The 17,999-nt window shown below is 38.9% G+C and overlaps 1 pseudogene; it reads right to left on the bottom strand.

Moving 5' to 3' along the window:
* Window positions 1–2,073: 2,073 nt before the first annotated feature.
* On the bottom strand, window positions 2,074–13,959 carry LOC129398684 (histone-lysine N-methyltransferase SETMAR-like; annotated as a pseudogene).
* Window positions 13,960–17,999: the final 4,040 nt, after the last annotated feature.

Below are 17,999 nucleotides of genomic sequence, written 5' to 3'. Positions count from 1 at the left end.
TCTCGAACTCCTGGCCTCAAGTGATCCTTCTACCTCAGCCTCCTAAAGTACTGGGATTACAGGCATGAGTCAGCATGCTTGGCCACTTTCTGTACATAACCTCATTTACTTTTATAATTCTTCTCTGAGGTTGGTACCATTATTTAACCATTTTACAGTTAGGTCCTCTTGACTCCAAAGTCTTTGCTTTCTCCCACCACCCATGCCTATTCTTGAGGTCTGCATCTCATAAGAAAGGGCAGACACACAGAGCGTGTCCTTCTAGAGCACTGAAGGCAAAGGAAGGTCATGGATAGTTTTTCTCTCCCTGTGGACCCTCCCTGCAGTCATGAAGTTGTCAGTGGTCACAGCGACATTCCCAAGTGGAATAGCTGCTGTCGAACTTCTGGATTAATGAACAGGCTTTTTTTTTTCTTCTAGTCCTGATCTGGCTCCCTGGCAAGCAGAACACAATTATGTCTTAACATTTAAAGCCTTTAAGTCATGGCATGCCTTGCATGCTTGTGTATATGGTTTTGCCTTATGAACTTAATTTTTATTTATTTAAATGGCCCTCATGAGAGTCAGTCATCTTTGAAAGGGGATGGTTAATAGGGCTTCCTTTTACTCTGTCTATAGGAATCTCAATAAGAGGATTGATGTCCGATCTGATGGAACAGTATTTCCCTGTAGGCCATTATTTGCAACTGCTAGAGTAAGCAAAACAAAAACTTTTCAACAATGTTATATAAAAACAGAATCTGATGGCACAGAAGATCATGTGTAGGTCTAGAGGAAAATTGATCCCCAGGGCATGAAATAGAAAACCTATCATGGTACTCCCCTGCCAACTCCCCTTCCTTATACTGTCTTTGGAATGGATACTTTGGACCGGGAAAAAATTGATCATTTAATAATCTTTCCTGGCTTTAGCTAATTCAGAGCAACCTTTTGTTTGCTCAAATTATAGATGCATTAAATCTAAAACCTGTGTCCTTTTCTTGAATTATAAGTTTAAGTTTCAAGTCTGGGCCTTTCTTTTATTCTTTCTCCTCCCTGCCCCTTCCTCCCTTCCTTCGTTTTTGTGAGACAGAGTCTCGCTGTGTCACCCAGGTTGGAGTGCAGTGGTGTGATCTCAGCTCACTGCAACCTCCACCTCCCAGATTCGTGATTCTCATGCCTCCCAAGTAGCTGGAACTACAGGCACCCACCACCATGCCCAGCTAATTTTTGTATTTTTAGTAGAGACAGGGTTTTGCCATAATGGCCAGGCTGGTCTCAAACTCCTGACCTCAAGTGATCCACCCACCTCGGCCTCCCAAAGTGCTGGGATTATAGGTGTGAGCCACTGTGCCCAACCTAGTCTGGGCTTTTCTAGGTAACAGTCTGCATAAGAACCAAGTGACTTCAGGAACACTTTTTACTCTTGATGACAGTTGTGCTTTTTGCTTTCTTCTGGAGAAAAGTTTAGAAATAGTAAGATTCTTTGCAGGTTTTATTGACTTTTCTGCCCTTTGATTTCACAAATGGGAATCAATTTGAACTAGATTGCAGAGATTTGGATTCAACTCTTGGCTATTTATTCTTCTGCATAGCTTCTGTACTAGAACCCTAGCATCAAAGTATGATTTCATGGTGATAGTCTGTTGTTGGATCATATAAATTCCACTGGGACAAAACACAGGCATTTTCTGCCTTTATATCTTTCAACATTGTACCTAAATTATTTGAAGCTGTTTTGAGTGAGTTGAATACGTAATCTCTCAATGTAAAGAATGCCAAAAAAAAATCATTGTTGGTGTTAAGACTGCATAACAAATCACTCCAAGTATTAGTGACATAAAAAATAACCATTTTAGTAAGAAATTGTGCATGTCAGGAATTCAGGGCACTGCAGGGATGGCTTGCCTCTACTTCATAATATCTGGGGACTCAACTGGGGGTGATTTAAATGCCTTGGGGACTGCCACAGCTGGGGCTGGAGGATTGGCTTCAAGATGATTTCTTCAGGCTCTTATTAGGTTGGTGCAAAAGTAATTGTGGTTTTGGACCATGAATTTTAAATCGTAACTAGGCTCAAACACATCTTTATTGGTCAAAATAGGAACCATTACAATTAACACATTTTTGTCAATGAGAAATAAGTTTGTTTATTCCTGTAACATAAAAATCTGTGCTTCAGGATTTGACATGTTTGTTTATTCCTGTAGTATAAAAATCTGTGCTTCAGGATTTGACAAACTATTGGAAAGCATTTTCTGCATCCTGCTGGTGGTGGAAGCATTTTCCCTGGACAAAGTTGTCAAGATACTTGAAGAAGTGGTAGTCAGTTGGTAAGAGGTCACGTGAATATGGCGGATGAGGCAAAACTTCGTAGCCCAATTTGTTCAACTTTTGAAGCTTTGGTTGTGCAATGTGTGGTCAGGCTTGTCGAGAAGAATTGGGCCCTTTCTATTGACCAATGCCAGCTCCAGGCATTGCAGTTTTTGGTGCATCTCATCGATTTGCTGATCATACTTCTCAGATGTAATGTTTTCACCGGGATTCAGAAAGCTGTAGTGGATCAGACCAGCAGCAGACCACCCAGCAGTGACCATAACCTTTTTTGGTGCAAGTTTGATTTTCGGAAGTGCTTTGAAGCTTCCTCTCAGTTCAACCACTGACCTGGTCATCACCGGTTGTCATATAAAATCCACTTTTCATTGCACATCACAATCCAATGGAGAAATGGTTCATCGTTGTTGTGTAGAATAAGAGAAGATGACACTTCAAAATGACTATTTTTTAAAAAAATTTTTGCTCAGCTCACGAGGCATCCACTTATCCAAAGCTTTTCATCTTTCCAATTTGCTTCAAATGCCTAATGACCATAGAGTGGTCGACACTGAGATCTTCGGCAACTTCTCGAGTAGTTTTAAGTGGATTAGCTTCGATGAGTGGTCTCAACTGATTATTATCAACTTCCAATGGCCGGCTGCCGTGCTCCTTATCTTCAAGGCTCTCATCTCCTTTGTGAAACTTCTTGAACCACCACTGTACTGTACGTTTGTTAGCAGTTCCTGGGCCAAATGCATTGTTGATGTTACGAGTTGTCTCTGCCGCTTTATGACCCATTTTGAATTCGAATAAGAAAATCGCTCAAATTTGCTTTTTGTCTCACACTATTTCTATAGTCTAAAATAAATACACAATTAACAGTAATAATTCAGTGTCAAAAAACATAAAGAAATGTACATTAACATGATGTATAACATAACCATTTGTTTAAGAATGTATTCCAATATCAAATGGCAAATTTCAAAAATGCAAAAACCACAATTATGTTTTCACCAACCTAATATTTGACACCTCAGTGGATGTGGCTGCAAGGCTGAGCTCAGCTGGGACTATAGGTCCAGGTGTCTATAGGTCCCCTCTCCAACATGGTGGCTCAAGGAACACTTCCCCCATGACAACCAAGTATTCCACTAAAGCAAGGTGGAAGCTGCAAACCAAGTGGTCTTTGCATAGTGTCACCTTAGAAGTTGCAGTGTCAGTTCCACCATCCTTTATTGGTGGAATTGGTCACAAGTCTACCAGGGAGAAGGAAAGGAAAGATAGACTGCACTTTTCAATGGGAGGAAAGTTAAAAGGATTTGCATCTGTTTTTAGAAACCACCATACTCATTTAAACTCTGATATAAATTTTTTGGACATTTTATTTTCATGCACTAGATTACTGTGTGGGAAAAAAAAAATATTGTCTAAACTTTTCCGAAGTAAAACAAGCATTTTTGTAGACATTTTATAGGTATTTTGTAGCTAATTATCTTATGTAGCTATAATACTTACGGGAGTAATTTTTAATTAGGTTGTCTTAGATGGCAAACTAGGAAAGTCACATGTGATAAAACTAGACATTTAATAAATAGTTTATTGAGACTTTTTTAGTGGCCATGATGGATGTTTGGCTATAATTTATTTGACATTTATCCAGAGTATTTTAACGTATTTACACTTTAATATAGCAGTTTCATTTCTAGAAGAAAATTAAAAAGTAGTCAAGGAGTTAAATCAAGATTTACTTACAAATATGTTCATCACAGAATTATTTGTATGGTACTGTAAAATTGAAGGCAATCTAAATATACCACAAAAGACTTTGAAAATATTATGGTATTTTATTTCATAGAACACTGCAAAAACTCATGCTGTGAAGGATATTTAGTGACAGGAGAAAATATTCATAATATGCTTGTTAGTGCTAAAAGGACTAGAAAATGGGTATATGAAATAATATCAATTGTATAAAATATCCAACTATATTGTATATATAAAACAAAAATATAAATCCTAAAATTGGCAGAGATGATCTGTTAGGTTTGAAATTTTGCATAAGTTTATTGTTTTTGTTGTGCTTTTTTAACGGTGCATTTTAAAACTTTTCTAAAATGATTACATATTAATTTTTTTATATTTATAAAATGAATAAATACTGCATTACTTTGTAAAATATGTAAATTTAAATTTGTAGACCTTTTGAATTTTTTACCAAGAGGGTATATTCCCTCTTAAAAAATAGAAGAGAGAAGAAAAAGAAAGGAAAGGAAAAGTCAAAGAGAAATGGAGCAGCAAAATATAAATACAAAGAAGGAATTCTTTGCATGATAGAAAAACAGCCTAAACACTGTCTTCAACTAGTTGTCTCACTGAAGTTCTCTTTGAAGGGCCTAGAAGATCTCATCTCTATCTTTTAAAATCCAGTTTGCTTTAATATTTTCATTGTGTCTGCTTGTTGTGGGTTGAAATGTCTCCCCTCAAAAAATATATTTTGAATTCCTAAACCCTCAGTATCTCAGAATATGACCTTATTTGCAAATAGGGTTTTAACAGAGGTTATCATAAAATTATGTCATTAGGGTGGGCTCTAATTCAATATGACTGAGGTCTTTATACAAGGAAAATCTGAACAGGGAGATAGAGAGGAAAGATGATGTGAAGAGACACAAAGGAAGGAAGAAGACAGACATCTGCAAGTCAAGGAACACCTGAAGCTATGAGAGGCAAAGAGAAGAAGAAGAGAGAAAGTGAGAGACCTGGAACAGATCCTCCGTAATATATTTAGGGAGCATGGTTTTACCAACACCTTGATTTTTGACTTCCAGCCTTTAGAACTGGAATACAATCAAGTTCTGTTGTTCTAAGCCATTCAGTTTGTAGTACTTCGTTATAGCAGCTCTAGGAAACAAACACACTAATATATCCTACTCTTTCTATCTTCCCCTGAAAAAGATTTTTTTTAATTGACATTCCTCTATTAAAAGATGAAGAAGAAAAAAAAAGGAGGAGAAGAAAAAGTACAGTTCATAAAGCTACATAAAACACAACATACTAAAACAAATAAAAATACGTATAAAGAAAGTTAAAGAGAAATAGAATAAGCTAGAAAGAGGAAAGATTGGGAAGACTTGGTGAGTTTAGGGCATAAAAAGACTTGCCAAATTAGGAGAAGCCTCATTGCTTTCCCAACTGAGACAAAGGTCTTCCCCATACAAAAGATACGTTAGGATATCATCAACAATGTCCTCATCAGTATTCATTCAGGAACAAATTGATAGATAACTGGGAGTTTCTTTGTCAATATAGACTTACCACATCTTGCAAAAACTTAACTACCCTGGAGGAATTCAGAGGAGTAAGTAGTATGTGGATATAATACATCTGAGTTGTCACAGAGGAGGAAGGGGACAAGTAATCAATACATTTAGGCCCCAAACATGGCTCTAATGGTCTAGGGTAATCCAGATCCATTTCTTTCCCAGATTCATTTCCTTCTAAAAAAAATTAAATAAATAAAAATTTAAAAATAAAAAATAAAAGTAGCTCCATGCCCATGAAATGTAAATCTAACCTTTCAAGGCTTCAGGTAATTCCATAGTTTTTCTCAATTAGCACAATGAAAGCCCAATCTGGTTTGGTTTTGTTTTCTTTTGTTTAGACAAGATCTGGCTCTGTCGCCTAGGCTGGAGTGCAGTGGTGTTATCTCAGCTCACTGCAACCTCTGCCTCCCAGGTTCAAGTGATTCTCATGCCTCAGCCTCCCAAGTAGCTAGAACTACAGGCACCCACCACCACATCTGGCTAATTTTTGTATTTTTAGAAGAGACGGGTTTTTGCCACATTGGCCAGGCTGGTCTCGAACTCCTGACCTCAAGTGATCCACCCACCTCGGCTTCCCAATGTGCTGGGATTACAGGCATGAGCCACCGCAACTAACCAGAATACTTCCACTAATTTTTTTTTGTCCTGATAACACATAGCTAATCATTCTTTTAATGGGTAGAGGATTTCACTGTATAGCTGTATCATAATTTATTTAATCATTTGCTGTATTGTTGGGTATCTATGCTGTTTCCCACTTTCCGGTATTGGATAAATTCCTTAGAAGTGGACTTAATTACTCAAAAGGCAAACATGCTTTATGTTATCTGGTACATATTATCAAATAGCCATCTAGAAAACCTAAACAATTGGGAACTTGTTTTTAGTTTAGAAATCAGAGAAAGTATTAACAATATTGTAGTCATGACCTATTGCTTATGGTATAGAACATGGGTCAGCAAACTCTTTCGGCAAAGGGCCACATTGTAAATATGTTCAGCTTCGTAGGCGATACAGTCTCTGCTGCCTCTCTGCCATTGTAGTACAAGAACAGCCATGGACAGCCTGCTGGGTTCCAATAAAACCTTATTTATGGATCCTGAAATTGAATTTCAAGTAATTGTCACATGTTATAAAATATTATTCTTCTTTTGATTTTTTTTCAGCCATTAAAAAAAAAAGGCCCAGATTATGGTTCAGAGGCCACACAAAAACAGGTGCAGGCTAGATTTGACCCACAGGCTGTGGTTTGCCAATTCTTGGTGTAGAATTTAGTACTTTGATGAACAATTTTGCAGCATACTAAAAAAAATCCCTTCTTGTGGAGAAACTTGAACTTTCCTGCAGGTTCTTCTTGGCTCTTTAATATTCACATGCTATTAAGACTTCCTTGGACACCACCAACTGTTAGAGCAGTCAGTGGGTAAATTAATGTCCCTGCACATTAATTGCTGTCAATATTGATTCAAATCACCGTTGAGCATATTTCCTAAGGATTTAAAGAATATCCATTCCTACGGTTTCTCTTAAAGCTGTCCTTGGATTAAGACAGACCATTACAGCCATGTTCAGAATCAAACTGTATTGATTACTCCTCCCCTTCCTCCTCCTTTGTGACAACTCAGACATATACATCCACACACTCCTTACTCCTCCAAATTCCTCCGGAGTGGTTATAGTTATGCAAGATGTAGTAAGCCTATATTGAGGGAGAAAGACACTCTTACTTATCAATTGTTTCCTGAATGAATACTGATGAGGACATTGTTGATGATATCCCAGTGTATCCTTTGTATGAGGAAGACCTTTGTCTCTGTTGGGAAAACAATTAGGCTTCTCTTAATTTTAGCATCTTTGTTATGCCCTAAATTCACCAAGTCTCTTTCTTACCTGTTTACTCTATTTTCTCTTTAATTAGCTTTCTTCATACATGTTTTCATTTCTTTGGTTATGCTGTATTTTATGTAGTTTTATAAGCTGTATCTTCTCCTTTATCTTCATCATTTAATAGAGGAATTTTAGTTTTTAAAAAATAAGAATGAGGGGGTGACATGCAGGGATGTGGAAGATCAGGAATTGCCAGGGGGTGGGGTGAGGACGGTCCTGATGCCCCACAGTAGTCTTTCAGCGTTCTCATAGGATTTCCTTCTAGTCTCTTTTCTCATTGCAATACAGCAGCGCCATTCAAAACAGAGCCCCACATTTATTTAGCGCTTCTGCCTTTTGTCTAATGGCTCCATTTGTGAACCACTCTGCCATGGGAGCCCAGACCCGGATTCTCCCCAAGGTCTGGAGACTCTCAGGCTGGAAGTTCTCTGTGCCCAAGATCAGAGCCCAGAAAGGAGCTCAGGCCAAAGAGTTTGCCCTGGGGGTTTATCTGTAAGGTTGTCGGGAATGACAGCAAAGAGCCAGGCTGCTTGATGAATCCAACGAACAGAAAAATCTGTCAAAACACGCAGAACGTTCATTGCAGGGATCGTGGAAACATTGCCTATTTGTTTGGAGCGCGTTTAATTATTTTTAAACATATGCAGTCTGTAGTTCAGTGAACATGTCAGGAATAATAGAGGAAGAAAAGCAAACGAGGGGAGGGCGGCGCTGTTCCCAGAGCGACTCGTCTTCGCATCTGGCTGATGGGGAGAAGCAGTAGATGCTCCGAAGTGTGGCTCCCTGTCTGTCACCTAATGAAAAGCAGTAGGGGGATTAATGTCATTAGCTCCAGCCCAGCATGCTGTGTAGTAAACAGATATACATCCTGGCTCATTTGGGGGAGTATTTCTCAGCTCCTGCCCACTGGCCTGCAAAGGTCACTCCCCAGCCTTCTATTAGTTAAATGGGGAAAAAAATGGGTTGGTTGAGAGAATCTTGTGGTCCGTTCCAGTGAAAGCAGTCGCTGGGGATTCTGGTACCTAATTCTGCCCCTCCCTCCCCTCACTCACCCTAATTGGGCTTAGATTTCTTCTTTGGGAAAAATCTGAGGTAACCGGAGAAGATAAAAGCTCTACAAGTGAATGCTTTGCAGAAGAAAAAATATATTTTTTATTTTGATAACTAAATTGACTAAGGAGTGTGGAAAAAAATGGGGGTTTGCTGTTTGGATATCATGACCATCTCTCTTCACTCTTGAACCAAGAGCTTTTTCCACATATTAGCACACACAAAGCTGAAGACTGAGCCATGCGTGTGTTCACTTTTCCCTAATCCACAAAAATGTGAACAGCAAACAGCCACAAGTGAATAAAACTTAAATATTTTATATTCTTAGAAAACACAGAAATTCTGACTTTAGAGTGGAAACTATTTAGGGAATGGGAAATAAAAACATAAGAATGTCAAGAGGAAGAACAAATACTTCCTGAAGATGGCGATGACGAACCTGTAGCCACAACAGGAACTTTTAAAAGGAGGAATACCCAGAATCCTTCAGAGAGAACTAGGGAGAGTCCGGGAAGCCATTTTGATAAAATTAAGAAATAGTAACTAAGGAAAAGAAGAAAGCATGTTTGAGGGAAATGTGGCAAGGAAAATTTAGAGTTAACGCAACGTTCTACAAATAGTAGATGAAGACAAAAATAAACGCTGCCTTGTAAGAATTTGCCTTCTTTTCTTATCAAAGCAGAACACTCTATTTTATACTAAAAGCTTTGAACTGTGCCCTGATGTTTATGGGCTGTGTAGTATTTTATAGCAATAGATGTTACTATCAAAGAAACAGTACAAATGAAAAAGAAAAAGAAAATTCAGAATCATTTGTGTTTGTTATGTCACAAACTCAATTCTGAGCTCCCCCTCCTCACCCTTATGGCTTCCTGAGAGTCACTGGAAGTCATATTTCTTGAAAAGCACCATGGCAGAGTTAATTTTCTCTTCCAATAGTAGCAGGCCAGCAAGGGAGAAAAGGAGATAATGAGAGGAAGAGCACACCATAAAAAAACCAAAGCAGAACAAAACAACAACAACGGGCAAATTTAAATAGTTTCAGCTTTTAGAGATGAACCTAAATCTTTAGGCCTAACCAGCCTCTAGGTAGAAACAGGATCTGAGAGCTTGATACTAGGGATCAGATTGTCCTCACTGGTCAGCTGTTGACACAAACCTTCAGACCCTTTTCCTAGGTCCTAGTTCACAAATACTCAAGGAGAAGGAGGTCCCCCTGATGCCTCTGGCTTCTTTAGAGACCCAAGCACCTGGGAATAATTCGCTACCGCCCTGCAGGTCCCACCAAGTCCCAAGGAAAATGGGGACTTCACCACAGAAAGATTGCTACCTTGCCCAATCAGCTGCTTCCTGATCTTTCCTGATCCCCCATGTTCTTCACCAGGCCAGAGTCAATTCTCTCCTGCATACAGAGAGAGGATCATATGGTTCTTGATGGTTAGATTTAGGCCCCAGGGCCAGCCTAGGGGAGGCCTATCCTGGCTGATCTCTCTTTGACTTGTCTCTTCTGAGTCCAGTCTTCAGTGCAGGATACTCCTCACTCCTGGGTTCCTTTCTCCTTTATCAAAGCACTCATGCCATGGATGCTCAGAGTGGAGGTGGGTTACAGGTGGGGTAGAGGAAGACAAGGTCAGTTTCCGCTGTCTGAGAATGAACTAGGATCTACCTCTCAGAAGTATGATTACCAAAACTTATAAGAAAATGTTTACATCTTACATGACTTAATATGTTAAAGTAAAAGTTGTCCTTATGAACAAAAGGGGAGACTAATGAAACTAGGTATTATCCAAGCTTTTTCAGAAGGACAATTGTATCAGATAGACAAGGAATATGCTCTGTGTGTAATTATAAGAAAAGTGTGGACTCCCTGCTTCATTTTAACTGATAGACTACTATTGACTACTGAGGTGTTTTTTGTTTTTTGTTTTGGTAAAAATAAAAATCCTAAGAGATTCCCTCTTGCTTAGCCAAATCTAGCAGTTTTCTTGTAGGGTTTGTAAACATGTACAGTATGGGACATATTATATATACTGTTTGGCTAACACAAAACACTCATAGCAAACTTGCACATTACAAATTTGATCCAGAAAGCCAGTGGGAGTATTTTTCATCCCCTTTCTTGTCCAACCAGTGTCACTGTCTTGCCTGACCTCAGTGTCACAGGGCCTTCTGGATGAGGAAAGAGGAGTATAGTGGTCTGAGGGCCCTGGCTTTGGTGACTCAAGGAATCAAGGGCAATGGGATCCTGTGTTCTTTTCCTTGGACTTTAAAATTTTTTTTCTTTTTTTAAGACAGACAGGGTCTCACTCTTTTGCCCAGGCTTGAGTGCAGTGGCACAATCACGACTCACAGCAGCCTCTACCTCCCACCTTAGCCCCCCGGATAGTTGGGACCGCAGGCACACACCACCATGCCCAGCTAATTTTTGTATGTTTTGTAGAGACAGGGTTTCACCATGTTGCCTAGGCTAATCTTGAACTCTTGGGCTCAAGCCGTCTGCTGATCTTGGCCTCTCAAAATGCTGGGATTACAGGTGTGAGCCACTGTACTGGCCAACTTGAAAACCTAATGTGCACCAGAAGCATCTGGAAAATTTGTTAACAAAAATGTAATTGCAGAGATTCCACCTCTGGATACTCTGATTCAGTAGTATGTGTTGAGGTCTAAGAATCTGCATTTTTTAATATTTTTTTATTTTTTTTAATTATACTTTAAGTTCTAGGGTACATGTGCACAATGTGCAGGTTTGTTACATAGGTATACATGTGCCATGTCAGTTTGCTGCACCCATCAACTCATCATTTACATTAGGTATTTCTCCTAACCCTATCCCTCCCCAAACCCCAACAGGCCCCAGTGTGTGATGTTCCCCTCCCTGTGCCCATGTGTTTTCATTGTTCAACTCCCACTTATGAGTGAGAATATGCAGTGTTTGGTTTTCTTTCCTTGTGATATTTTGCTGAGAATGATGGTTTCCAACTTCATCCATGGCCCTGCAAAGGACATGAACTCGTCCTTTTTTATGGCTGCATAGTATTCCATGCTGTATATGTGCCACATTTTCTTTATCCAGTCTATTATTGATGGACATTTGGGTTGGTTCCATGTCTTTGCTATTATGAATAGTGCTGCAATAAACATATGTGTGCATGTGTCTTTATAGTAACATGATTTAGAGACCTTTGGGTATATACCCAGTAATGGGATTGCTGGGTCAAATGGTATTTCTAATTCTAGATCCTTGAGGAATCACCACGCTGTCTTCCACAATGGTTGAACTAATTTACACTCCCACCAACAGTGTAAAAGCATTCCTTTTTCTCCAGTATCTGTTGTTTCCTGACTTTTTAATGATCACCATTCTAACTGCTGTGAGATGGTATCTCACTGTGGTTTTGATTTGCATTTCTTTGATGACCAGTGATGATAAGCATTTTTCATAAGTTTGTTGTCTGCATAAATGTCCTCTTTTGAAAAGTGTCTGTTCCTATCCTTTGCCCACTTTTTGATGTTTTTTTTTTTTCTTGTAAATTTGTTTAAGTTTTTTGCAGATTCTGGCTATTAGCCCTTTGTCAGATGGATAGATTGCAAAAATTTTCTCCCATTCTGTAGGTTGCCTGTTCACTCTGATGATAGTTTCTTTTCCCGTGCAGAAGCTCTTTAGTTTAATTAGATGCCATTTGTCAATTTTGGCTTTTGTTTCCATTGCTTTTGGTGTTTTAGTTATTATGTCTTTGCCCATGCCTATGTCCTGAATGGTATTGCCTAGGTTTTCTTCCAGGGCTTTTGTGGTTTTCGGTCTTACATTTAAGTCTTTAATCCATCTTGAATTAATTTTTGTATAAGGTGTAAGGAAGGGATCCAGTTTCAGCTTTCTACTTATGGCTAGCCAGTTTTCCCAGCACCATTTCTTAAATAGGAAATCCTTTTCCCATTGCTTGTTTTTGTCAGGTTTGTCAAAAATCAGATGGTTGTAGATGTGTGGGGTTATTTTTGAGGCCTCTGATCTGTTCCATTGGTCTATATCTCTGTTTTGGTAGCAGTAACATACTATTTTGGTTACTGTAGCCTGGTAGTATAGTTTGAAGTCAGGTAGCATGATGCCTCCAGCTTTGTTCTTTTGGCTTAGGATTGTCTTGGCTATGTGGGCTCTTTTTTGGTTCCATATAAACTTTAAAGTAGTTTTTTCCAATTCTGTGAAGAAAGTCATTGGTAGCTTGATGGGGATGGCATTGAATCTATAAATTACATTGAGCAGTATGGCCATTTTCACGATGTTGATTCTTCTATCCATGATCATGGAATGTTCTTCCATTTGTTTGTGTCCTCTTTTATTTCCTTGAGCAGTGGTTTGTAGTTCTGCTTGAAGAGGTCCCTTCACATACCTTGTAAGTTGGATTCCTAGGTATTTTATTCTCTTAGAATCTGCATTTTAATAAGCACCTTCCCTCAATCTAGTCATTATGCAATATTAGGATCACATTTTTGAAACATTGATTAGATCTTTCAATTATAGTAATGCTTTAAATAGCATGGCATTTGGGGGAGCACTTTTTAGGAAGGTGTGAAGCACAGCATTTAGTATGCACTGGGGGCCTGGCCTCATTTGCTTAATGCGTGGTATGACTTTAGGACGACTCTTGTCATCTTGATGACATTGTTTAGTGTACACTGCAGATGGAATATTTTCTCTATTCCCTCCAGCAGTCTGTTTAGGGCTGGAACCAAGTGATCATAAAATATTGCAGGGAATTTGAAAGTTATTCCATTTAACTCCTCATATTGGAGATCAGGGATAGAGCAAAATGTGTGGGGCTCATATGGCCTGTGTGTATGATTATGTGCGCAACTCAGAAATATGGGGCCTTGAGCAAGAAAGTGCATTGTGGGTGGTGCTTTGTAAGTAGCATAACACAAAACACATAAGAAAACTATATATGTGTATGTGCACGCGTATATGTGGTGAGTTAAGCTGTTTGGCACTTAATGGTTTGGACCTATACCAAAGGCAAACCACTGGAAAAAATACTTGCCATTTCAAGGACTGCATAAGGTGACGGAATTTCCTCTATGAGACATACATTTCACTCTTGCTGCCCAGCTGGCTGATTGTTCAAATTCAATAAATCACAGATTCAACAAACACATATTTAGAGAAGGAGGGAAGAGGAGGAGATGAGTAATATCAAGCTGTGCAGATAAGAAGGCCAGGGCTAAGTCTTTGAATTTGTGCACAGTAGAATGAATACCTTTTATCCATTGGCCCCACTAAACACCACCACCAGGAAAATCATTTTCCAATTAGTCAGGAGGTTTCAGCATCATTACCTTTGAGATCAGATTTGCTACCATTCAAAACTGCATCAGAGGCAGTGGAGGAAGAGTTAAGCATCATTCCTGGCATGCGAGGTCTGGGAGGAGGTGAAATTAGATTAGCTGCAGGAAAATGGGAGGGTTTACATTACCAGAGGGGCTCTACCTGGCTCCAGGCTTAACAGTGAACAACGCTTTCAGCATATGGCATTACAATGGATTAGTGATCAAGTACGATTAATCCTAATAGATCGTCTTTTGAACCTCAGTGGCTTGTTAGGTGAGAAAAAATTGTCTGTCCCCAAAGTGTCAGGTGAAACTCTCATTTGAGGTAAGACTGCCATGTGGAGATGGGTCTCCATCTGGTGGCTTCCTTTTGTGAAACTCCACCAGAAGGTGTTTTAATGAGGCTTTTATAGCAGGCACCACCTGCCACTAATCTTCCCCTCTAAAAAGGTGTAATTGAGGGTTGGTTTTACAGTATGGCTCATATCCTAACCTGGGGAATTCATCAAGAAATGCAAATCTGGGTGGGACGGTGTAATCATGAAATGCCATTTTGGCTTTTGGTTTAGACTGAAGTAGTTATAGAAATTTATGGTGGGCTAATTACAACCAGCTATATAGTAGCTTCCCCTTTTCAGTTAGATTAATACGTATGTCATCTCAGAATTAAATAACCAAGTTGATGGTGACCATATGTCTTCATTCAATTTTTTGCACATGTAAAGAGTTGCAAGGCTGCTAGTGGTTCACACAATTTAAAGGTTTCATTTACACTATTAAGGTTTAACTGGTTTGAATTCACTGCACATTCGTCCTCTTAGTAGATGCTTCAGTTCTACAATGCATTACTTCAAAGAGACAGGAGCAAATTACAAAATCACCGACTCATTTTCTATCTATGAGACCTGGGGAGCAGAGGTATTTTTCTTTATGTCTTAAGATACAGATTTCTGTTACACTGCTATGCTGGCAGGTTAGTTATTGATTATGCTGACATTTCTACCCAGGACTTCGAAATATAAGACGCTGTAGAAGATGGAGTATTATAGAACTTTGATTTTTTAATTCAACATGAGTTAAGCTCTTACTATATACTAGTTAATGCTGCTACAGATTAGGAAATATTATTATTAACAGTAACAACAATAATATTACACAGACTCTGCTTCCCAATAGTGTGGTATCATTTTGTTTTCATTCTTGTGCTCCTCAGAACATTTTTGAAAATCATTTCCTTTTGCTAGTACCATCTTAGAATAATATGTTAAGAAACATTTCAGCTATATATAATCAAATCAGTAAAATAGTATATATACTTAGATAAATTTCAATATTTGATGTTCATGTATACTCCATTTTAAAAGTCAAAGAAATGCATGGCTCCTGTTTACTTGCCTTTCAATTACTAGTTTAATGATAGAGTATTGCAAGAAAGGTAGATGACCCAAAATATCCCCAAATCCAAACCTGCTTTACAGTTTGAGTTTGGAACAGCATTTATAAATATGAAATATGACTTTAAAACAGAAGACATAAACTGGCATCCCAAAGGCTCTGACCTGCAGTTTTATATTTGGGCTTTTATTATTTTTGTTTGCTGGACTACACAGGGTTTGTGTTTTTTAATACAAATTTGAATCCATGTGGACATAATACACTCTTCCCTTTTCACCAAAGGCCTTGTTTACTTCCTAATCTCACACCAAAGCACGCTGACAAAACTGAATCCCAGAACTAAATAAGGCTGATATTCACACAAGTTTGTGAGCATTGATCCCATTACTTTAGAATCAATCCCTGAACTTGTCTCCATGCATGCAGTGAAGCCCTTGGGGATGTATGGGTGAGGGAGAAGGCAGGAACCTACCCAATTAGCAGGATCACAGAAGCCAAATCTACCGTTTGTAGGGCTCAACATTTTATAACTATTTTGCTCCCCCAACCCTAAAGTCCTTGCTACACAACCAGAAGCCAGAAACTGGAGGGACAGGGTAGGTAAGAAGATAAGACCACATTATTTAACCTATTTTCCACTTAGAAAAAGATTTTATGATCAGTTTGAAAACATGTAACTCTAAGTTCAACTTTCCCAATGCCTTTCTCCAGGAAATTCAGTTCTCACAGACATGAATGATTAGAACTAATCCTGCCAAAGAAAAAGAGTACATGAATATTGTTCTCTCATTGACAGGAGAATGAGGTTGATTATATTTTTCTTTAGCCTTTGACAAATTAGAAAATCAGTCTATCCTTTCCCCTAAATAATCCCTCAGTGTTGGTTTAATTTAGAGAAAATAATAGCTGCCTGAAGGTTAAATGACTGCCTGACACACAGTCTGTCTCTTAGTATTGGCTATGTCCATGCATCATATTAAAGAAGTATCCAACTTCTCCCTGCCTCAGGTTTTCCACCTATTTTACTCATTCCAGTAATATCATAATCAGACCTAGCCTTGAGAATTATTATGAAGCAAGAAAATGTTGTCTTTGAAGTTTCCTCACTCGATGCTGCCCTTTAGTTTCCTTTACTGTCTGGTAATGCTCTTCCTGTTTGCAGCCCCTCTCCAACTCTGGGACACAATGCCAGGGCTTCCAGCCTCAGACAGTTCACAACCACATCTGTCCATCCGTGTCTCTCCAGCCCAACCTCCCTGGGCCGTGATTTTCTAGCTACTTTCACCGAGCACCTGGTTGTAAAGTGGGTTTTTGTGCCTTGTGATTTTGGACTTTTTAAAGCATTCAGTCTTAAGCCAAGGGAATGGTTTTCTTGACAAAAATGAATAAAAGCTCTGTAGCTGGATTAGGGAATCATATAAGACCAGAAGAGGCCTATGGATCGCCAAATCATACCATGCTTTGCCAGGTGCCCGTCACCATGCCTCGATAGTTTTTTGTATTTTTAGTAGAGATGAGGTTTCACTGTGTTGTCCAGGCTGGTCTCCAGCTCCTGAACTCAAGCAATCTGCCCACCTCGGCCTCCCAAAGTGTTGGGATTACAGGCATGAGCCACCATGCCCAGCCAATGTGGATTTTTATGAGAGCGAGACAGTTATCCGGGTATGTTTCCTGTGACTTTTAGGGCTTGAAGATAGTCGCAATGGAGGTATATTGGCTAAAACTTTGTAATTCCATATTTTTGGTAATAAGTAGGTGAGTAGTCGCTTCTTTGGCTCAGCTAGACGTCAAATAAATTTCTTTAAACTCTTTTCTTCCTCACACAACATTCACCAGCATAGTGACGCTGGGTTGTATTCTGTGTAAAATTTACATCCCTCGGTATCTTCAGTTTACTACCGTTTGTCCTCTTTCATAAATTATGTCTTTATTTTATTCTTCAGCATTCACCTTTCCAGCTCTCCTATGCTCTCCCTAAGAGCCTTGCAGTGTGCCATTCTTCCTCTGGAGAACCCACCTGTAAATAAATTTTCCCCCCTCAGACTTTCTACATGAATCCCAAAAACGAGGTTGGCTCACCTTGACATTTTATTGTTATCTGGCATTTTACCCTCTATCTTCCTCAGTATGACACATATGTTTGTAACTGAGGCCAGGAAAGTTTTAAAAGAAGAGAAAAGAAGAAGAGAGAAAAGGAGGAGAGGGAGGAGCAGAAAGGACCAGGAAGAAGATTTTTGTTTAAATCCTTGTTTCTGTTTTAGATAAATTATTTAGACACTAATCCATCTCCCTAGAATCAGATAAAAATGTAGGTAAGCAAACTTAGATGAATTTCTCTATAAGCATGAGAATTACTCACCCAAAACACTAGAATAGGTGTAGCATTGTCCCTGAAAACAAGTTGGTGGCATCTGGCAGAGGTTCACAAAAGTGCTTGTGAGACTTATATGAATGGAAGATTCCTGAAGCAGCACAAGATTTTGATTTAGTAGACCTGGGTTGAATTCCAGGAATTTCGATTTTTAACAGCCACCCACAGTGGTTCTGACACTGTTCTAGAGAAAGAATATTTCAAAGTTTTGGGCTATTTCATCAAGATCTTCATTACTCTCCTTGGCCCTTTGAGAATCCTGAGTGAGGAATTTCAAAGATGAATGTGTGTAGAGAAAGAGCATGTTGCATAGAGAAACAGTAAATTTTATTACATATTATGCATTTTTTAATTTAAAG

This window comes from Pan paniscus, chromosome 11 (genome assembly GCF_029289425.2).
Source record: "Pan paniscus chromosome 11, NHGRI_mPanPan1-v2.0_pri, whole genome shotgun sequence".
In the NCBI taxonomy this organism is placed as follows: domain Eukaryota; kingdom Metazoa; phylum Chordata; class Mammalia; order Primates; family Hominidae; genus Pan; species Pan paniscus.
The sequence above is the reverse complement of the archived record's forward strand: the minus strand, read 5'-3'. Positions and strand labels throughout refer to the sequence as shown.